Source organism: Silene latifolia, chromosome Y, assembly GCF_048544455.1.
Source record: "Silene latifolia isolate original U9 population chromosome Y, ASM4854445v1, whole genome shotgun sequence".
Lineage (NCBI taxonomy): Eukaryota > Viridiplantae > Streptophyta > Magnoliopsida > Caryophyllales > Caryophyllaceae > Silene > Silene latifolia.
This window is the reverse complement of record NC_133538.1, coordinates 234647134-234655775: the sequence shown is the minus strand read 5'-3', so window position 1 is coordinate 234655775 and position 8642 is coordinate 234647134. Positions and strand designations below refer to the sequence as shown.

At 36.0% G+C, this 8642-nt stretch overlaps 1 long non-coding RNA gene across 1 annotated transcript in view; it reads right to left on the bottom strand.

The window, feature by feature from the left end:
- Window positions 1–471: 471 nt before the first annotated feature.
- LOC141627289 (uncharacterized) overlaps window positions 472–8642 on the bottom strand; it is a 33346-nt gene continuing 25175 nt past the window's right edge. The window contains exons 3-5 of the long non-coding RNA XR_012536854.1: window positions 1281–1433; window positions 897–1031; window positions 472–789 (exon numbers count right to left, since the gene is read on the bottom strand). This is a non-coding gene — a long non-coding RNA (uncharacterized LOC141627289). The remainder of the gene's footprint in view (window positions 790–896; window positions 1032–1280; window positions 1434–8642) is intronic.

The following is an 8642-nucleotide window of genomic DNA, read 5'->3' as shown; positions in this document are numbered from 1 at the left end:
GGCCTTGGATTCACGAAACAAGGTCTATGATTCACAAAATAAGAAAAAGAGCAAAATAGGTGATTTCGACCATTTTATGACCAAATTTCACAATATTACCTTCTAGTTTCACAAAACAAGGTCTAAAATTCACAAAATAAGGTATAGGATTCACAAAATAATAAAAGGAGCAAAATAGGTGATTTTGACCATTTATGACCAAGTTTCACAATATAAGGCCTAGGATTCACGAAACAAGGACTATGATTCACAAAATAATAAAAAGAGCAAAATAGGTGATTTCGACCATTTTGTGACCAAATTTCACAATATTACCTTCTATTTTCACAAAACAAGCTCCAAGATTCACAAAATAAGGTATAAGATTCACAAAATAATAAAAGGAGCAAAATAGGTGATTTTGACCATTTATGACCAAGTTGCACAATATAAGGCTTAGGATTTACGAAACAAGGTCTATGATTCACAAAATAAGAAAAAGAGCAAAATAGGTGATTTCGACCATTTTATGACCAAATTTCACAATATTACCTTCTAGTTTCACAAAACAAGTTCTAAGATTCACAAAATAAGGTATATGATTCACAAAATAAGAAAAAGAGGAGCGGATAACCATTTTGAAAGCTCTTCCGCCTGTTTGTGGACAATAGTCTGAATTTGGTTCAGAAAAGTCATAACTGTAGACATAATCTCTTGCATCTGGTCCTTTTGGGACATGTTGCTCAATTGATTGCTAACTGATCTCAATCCCACATCCAGGCTAGTTTTCATCTCTTCTTGTCCTCGTTTCTGGTCATAGTTATTAACATCTTAAAACAAAGTTCTGTTCAAATGCTAATACTTCAAAGATGAGCAAAAAAACGCAGAAAAAACATAGAAAGCTAAATAATTTTCACCTGCAAGTGAAAGCTCTTTTGTTCCTTTATTGACTTGCATGACATTAGACTGAACAGAATCCAAGATCATGCCCAACCTGCTGACCAATGTTTCCATTGTCGCGAATTTATGTTCAAGTTCATCATTAAGTTGACCTGCAAGAGCCAACGGTTTAGATTCTTCCAACCACACGAATGAAAAAATTACACTACTACACTTCATATAAATCCACACATCTGAAGAACCAACTATTTACATACTTACAAACACATGTAAGAAAGAATTACACTACTACTCTATGCCACACTTCAGATTAGATATACCAAAAGCTTGTGGAGATAACAATGAGAACGCAAATAAGACTGATACTGATTTGCATTTAAAATAGGAAGGGGTAAACATACATTTCTGTTCAGGTAAAGAAGAGCTCCATCTGCGTGTTAAATTTGCGTACGACCGGATATCGGCAAGAATCGGCTTTCATCACGAGGGTAAGAGCTGGAGGCAAGGCAAGACAATCTTTTCACCGAGTTATCTTTCTCTTGTGAGCTAAATCTCTGCAAAATGTTACTCCGTATTATTTATCTGTGGAACTGTGGCAAGCACACAATTTCATTGTTCAACAATCAACTATAAAATAGGAAAGCATATTCCAAACTCTGACCAAATCAAAGACTAGTTTTCATTGCAGAATTTCATTGCAGAAAAACCAGAACTTGTTATGCACGTAAGACTATGAGAAATTCAGGACTATATTGGACCATACAACAAAATGAAGTTGCCTTATATGCAGAACAATCTGAATGAGATTGTCATATCCAACTTTAGGCCATGGCAAGAGGAACAATAAACTCATTCTCATGAAAGGATAGGCCTGACCGCCTGAAGAATTCATGGCACGTAACTTTGTTTTTTTTCGAACATCAAGGAGTCAAGGACTGACAAGTGATGAGTGAAGTTTAGAAATACATTTCCTGAACGTGTAAAAGAATATAATTACAGAATACTCTCCTCGAATCATAGAAATATTATGTTCTTTTCACCAGAATTAAGCAAGGGTAACAGTTTCTGTTTTGCATAATTACTTTCATCGCCTATTACATTCATAGCAGAATTTCATCGCTGCATCAAATTTCAGCGGGGTTCAACTGTAAAAAAATCACTATTCCATGAATAAACTAAGCCTCTACCTACTAGTTCATCAAATAGTGATAACCTTGGGCATGCAATTTCTAGCTTGTAACTCCAGTAAATTCAGATAACAATTGTCCGTATCAAAATTCTAACAGTATAGTCCAACTTCTGTCAAATAATTTAACAATAACTTTCGTCAACTATTCCACAAGCACATACTGAAATTCAAGCATTTTCTAGGTCGACGAATCTAGGTCGGATCTTCAGGTTCATTCCATTTATCCGCATGATCATCCATAAGCATCATGACAGCGCAGCGCAAAACACAAATTTGAACTAGTATATACAAAATCAAATTTACGCACTTCTACAACAACATATCATTGATTCACGGGTCAATCAATCAACAGCTTCCCCTAGCCGACTCACAAATTAGTAAATTAAATAAGTAATTAAACTAGTTGAGCTTTAATTTGGCAAATTAAATAAGTAGATCGAAAATTAGTGTGATGGATACGGATGAAAGCAGGATGAATCGAAATGAAGATAAGTTGATCGAAGTTACCTAATTTCAGGATGACAATGGCGGTCGGAAAGCTCAGTGATAATGGCGGTCGAAAAGTTCGTTGATACTGGCGAACGTGGAGCTCAAGATGGAGGAGCTCGGTTGAAGATGAATTGTAGAGAGAGAAAGTGGACGAAGTAAATGAATTGAGTAAATGAACGAAAAATGTGTGAGTTAGTTAATTAGAATTATATAGGGGACACGTGGCATTATCTGGTGAGTCAATCATTTTTAGATCTAATGGTTTAGGATGGATACAGCTGCCTCACCCTAAGAAGGGTGTCTCACATGATTCAATTTCTATATATATATATATGTGTGTGTGTGTGTGTGTGTGTGTGTGTGTGTGTGTGTGTGTGTGTGTGTGTGTGTGTGTGTGTGTGTGTGTGTGTGTGTGTGTGTGAGTGTGTGTTTGTGTGTGTGTGTGTGTGTGAGAGACAGAGAGAGAGTGTGTGTGTATGTGTGTAGGGTTGGGATCCCGTGCGAACTGAGTTACGGTGCGAACCGTACGAACTATTTAGATACACATATAAATACAGCTAGATACACGTATCAATATTACCAGATGCACAAATCATACATCTATCCAGATACAGTACTTCTTGTATCCACCCCCAAACTTTGAACTACCACCGCCGACGACTAATATCACCACCACACCACCACCGACTAACACCACACCACACCGGAATAAATGTCGGAAATAAAAGAACCACCAATAAGATCTCTCGTATCCATGCCGACAACAACAACCAACACCTTCTCCGACCACCGTCGGAGCTCGCCGACTCACCAACATCGGCAACGTTTCTCGACCTCTTGTACTAGATTATGCGCCACAATAACACGACAAACACCCCCACCTACACCCGTCGACCTCCCTGCCTAGCCATCACATCAATCCCATTACCCTTCACTGGCGAGGCTCGACATGAGCAAATACCCACGCAAAGAGAGTCGAACACCATGGTCATGCTCTGGTTGTGACACTCAGCGATACACGTATCAATATTACCAGATGCACAAATCATACATCTATCCAGATACAGTACTTCTTGTATCCACCCCCAAACTTTGAACTACCACCGCCGACGACTAATATCACCACCACACCACCACCGACTAACACCACACCACACCGGAATAAATGTCGGAAATCAAAGAACCACCAATAAGATCTCTCGTATCCATGCCGACAACAACAACAACCAACACCTTCTCCGACCACCGTCGGAGCTCGCCGACTCACCAACATCGGCAACGTTTCTCGACCTGTTGTACTAGATTATGCGCCACAATAACACGACAAACACCCCCACCTACACCCGTCGACCTCCCTGCCTAGCCATCACATCAATCCCATTACCCTTCACTGGCGAGGCTCGACATGAGCAGATACCCACGCAAAGAGAGTCGAACACCATGGTCATGCTCTGGTTGTGACACTCAGCGATAATCCGGAAAATATAACTAATAAATTTAAGCGAAAAATATGAAATTTTTATAAACTTTTTATTACTAGTTAAAGTTTAACATGCAGGAGTTACTAATAAAATGAAACAAGTGCAACGATAAGCAAACTTAGGTTATTACAAACCAAGTTTAGCAAAAAAAAAAGGGGGAAAAGATATCCCACGAATAACAAGTTTAAAAGGTGAGTCTAAGCATACCGATAGACAAAAATCCAACGGTCAAGGTACTCGCTAGCTCACACATGTCTTCACCCCAAATAAGTACCGATCTTTAACATGTTCATTCATTAAAAATGAATGCCACAGTCAGTGAGGAGTAACTCATGGTTCTCCCAGCCATATTTTATCAAAATGAACATAACAAAGAACTCAAATATAGCAAGGTATAAAAAATACGGGATACAATTCACTTGAACAAATAATCATGGGATCATTAATGTTAGAATAATAAGAGAAAGCGAGAGAGGATAGCAAATGAGCATGTCATAGGCATATTTAAATAAGTGAAGTAAAGGAAAGAACATAGATACAGTTAGTTAATCACAAGCACAAATTCCAATGAAATAGGACATATGCAACTATCCAAATTACATAAAACTAGTACTTAAGTCATGTGAGATAGATAAACGAGTAGTCAATCATCGCAATACATATAGTTAAAAACCATAGCCATTACTTTGGAAATCTTCCAACAAAACATTGCACTGGACGTGGCTTTTAACGTCACATGCGCACTCATGGCTTGCATCTCACCATGAGAACGGATGGGAGCATCAATCCCGACGATCATATCGCAACTAGAAGGCACGCATCTCACCTCTTGTGTCCGATAGGACCAAGACTCTTACATTCAACTCAACCACATAAGACGTAAACTGTCGTGAGAAATACATATGCCAATGACCATAACCAAGCAAGACATTTACTACTCTTAGACTAAATTTTCCCCATAAAAGACTAAGATAAAACTCACTTGCCAGAACAGCACAAGTGACCAAAACCGTACATGCCAGAACAGCACAAGTAGCCAAAATTGTACTTGCCAGAACATCACAAGTAGCCAAAACCGTACTTGCCAGAACAGCACAAGTAGCCAAAACCGTACTTGCCAGAACAGCACAAGTAGGCCAAACCCATACTTGCCAAAACAGCACAAGTAGGGTGCAAATATAAGTCAAGCAAGAAGGCATAGCATTATGGCATTTTCACAAGAGTACGACTCATTACCAGTAGTTACTTAGAATAAATCACTCATACTTGAAATATGATGAAAACATGAAAAAGAACAAGTAATAACCCATAAATGAAATATACTAAGTCATTTCATACTTGTATAACATGGCTAAACATTTTATTTCATATTTACAAGTTACTTGAGCTTAAAATAGAACAAGTGATAACAAATGAATTAAGTGATACGAAATACGAGGCAAAACGTAAATAAACAAATGAGAACTCAAATATGAAGTATATAACGTCATTTAATACTTTTCTAACATGAATAAACATTATACTCCATATTTACATGTTAATTAAACATAGTATAAATAAATGATAACAAATGAATTAAGCAATGCGAAACGCTAGGAAAAATGTAAACGAACCCAAACCGAACCACATTTAAGCTTAACAACCAAAACCGATGTTTAACATGTGAATGAGACATATTCAAGGGGCTCCAATGATAAAAAGGTATCAGCACACCATACACAAGTATTAGAACCAAGGTTAAGATGCATACCCAACAAGAAACGTATAACCCAATTTATAACAACAAGTTTAGTACTCGACTACAATAAGGATCAACGTCAAACGATTATAACTTGCATTCTAGACATGAAAATAAGGTGAAACCAAATGGAAGTGATAGTTTATCCTCTTACGGTTCTAACGGTAGGTCATAAGCTCAAAACAAACAGGTAACAAAGGAGTTATGTCCATTTTACGAAAACTGGTCAGGCTGAAAGCCGCACTGCGGGCTGCTTCCCATGACTCAAACAAGGCATGAACTTCATTCCCAATTCAATTTTATGATAAATTCACAACCCCAAATTAATCATATAACCAAATATCATCGTAACTACGACATACCCACCATATCTCAACAATAAACACCCACAACATGTAGCAAAGATCGCCGCAAACTACAAGATACATACAATATCTAAACAACACCTCATTCCTCACAAACCAACTTTACCCAAGTGATATTATTTGCAATAAGTTATCTCAATAATATAAAAATACATTTAAAATATCATCTAACATTAATAATCCAACAAATTCATCAATAACATTAAAGGTAGTAACTTTACTAGCTAAAGACTAAACTTTAACAATTAAAGCACATAATTTGATATAATACCGAGTAACCCATCACCGTTACCTTTTAGCTCTTCAAGGACACGATTCCGACTCAATACTACTCCGAAATACTAAAGCTTCCACCTAGAGATAAGTTTACAACTAAAAGGGTTAGAAAACTCATCTCACAAAAAGATGGATTTTCTAAAAGGTTCAAAAGGTAACATTTTTCTTACATAGAATGAAGAAGGATTTTCTAAAAGGTTCAAAAGGTAACATTTTTCTGGTGTTTTTTATTTTAAATAAAGAATGGCTTATACACGCAACTTTAATTTTTTTTGCTGGTTATTAAATATTTTATCATTTATAAAAATAAAATAAATATTTTAATTATTTTTTTAATAAATTAATTAATGACAAAAAGTTGATCAATCATAAATATCATATACTAAAGACAAATTAATTTGATTGATTTTTTTTGTTGTTGAAGTAACTTGATTATTTTCTACTAAGTATAATGTTCAATGAAGATTTATTTTAGAAAAAATGAAAGTAAAAGCTTCTGAAAAAAAAAGGAACTATCGAGTTTGTATTAATTTTCTGTATAATTTTCCATTTATTTCATCTTTAGTGTAAGATTGAATATATTTAATTTTTTTTTATCATAATCTTTTTAACATATGAATATAAATATATTAATAAGATTAATCAGAATAGAAACTGCGTTAATGAGAGGAGATGAGAGGAGAGGAAAGAGAGTAATTAAATGTTGTATAAATCATGGGGATCATGGGGGGTCCCATATGCAGCCAATTCTCACAAATCCATCAGCCAATCAGAAGTCAAAGAAAAACCCAACTTTTATACCATGTAGATATTGGTTAATTGCTTCGGTTGTTGATAGTACGTAATATAGTAATCATGGGTTGTTTAAGTGTATAACATACTAGTTATTTGGTCGTTCATCATTTTTTATTTAGTTTATTAATTAGTGAGTTAATTAATTAGATAGTTAATAATTAATGTATATTATAATTGTATGTGGTATGCTTTTTATGTAGGTTCGGGTTTTGATAAGGACCGTTGTTACTTATACCTTGCTTATTGGATTTGCGACCATTTCAGGTAGAAATTACCTACTCAATCTATGTTACTATTGTTGGATGATTGTTTTATATCATGCTGAAACAACTTTATACGCTAGTATTGATGTTTTATGGTTAGTTGAGATACTTTACTGTGTTGATATTATGTTATTGTGTTGTGCATGAGTTACGATGGGAGTCAGGGCATGTGATGTTGTAACGTTGGAAGTCAGGGTATATGGTGTTGTTAGGGTGCCAGTCAGGGTTATGTTGTGATGGATGTTATTCGGTGTCATTCGGGTTTGATGAAGGAGATGGCGCCGTGACACGCTAGGCGTGGCCGTGGTCCTTACTGTATAGTGTGCATGCTCTTTCTGTTGTGCTTTCTGCTATAGGTGTTAATATAATGTATTATTGCATTGTGTAAATAATTTCTACTCAACCTTTGGTCAATATTATTTGTGTCTTGTGTCAATTGTCACCCAATCTTTTTACTACTGTGGCCTATGATGATCCTTTTGTTATTTCCGTTCAAATAGGGAGCAGTTAATATAGCAGGTAATAAAGATTGAGCTAGATGCGGGGATGCGTGGCTTGGGGCATGTGGCACAGGGGAAACAGACCCAGTCTAGCTAACTGAGTGATGTGCTCATTGGAAATATACGGGTCAAAGACATGGCACTCAATCGAGTGCAAGGGGCCACTCAGCCGAGTGTCACCAGGTCAGAATGTTTTTGCTTCCAAAATCGTTTCTAATACATCTCTATTCTATCATTTTAACATAAATACTCCCAATGGTGATTAGTACACCACCCAACAATCAATTTTTCAATCAATGCTGCTTAGTTGATCAACTATTGCTGTAGAAAAAAGTCGATCGACCATGCTGCTTAGTTGATCAACTATTGCTGAGTTTGTATTCAGTCGATCAACTGATATTTTGGACGATCGACTGGTTTTCAGAACAGGTCGTGTTTGTTTAGTTTTATTTCGGCCCATTAGTTGCTTGATTAATAATTTTAACACATTATTATTTAAGGGGAACTCAGAACTTTATTAGGTTATCTCTTATTTTTGCAAAAACTCTCATACGTTGCTTGACTCTAGTATTTTTTGGATCTGAAACTTGTAATCACTCCCTTTTCAATCGGTAATTTAATTAACCTTCGTTCTTCAATTATTGTTTACTCTTATTTGTTTACTCTT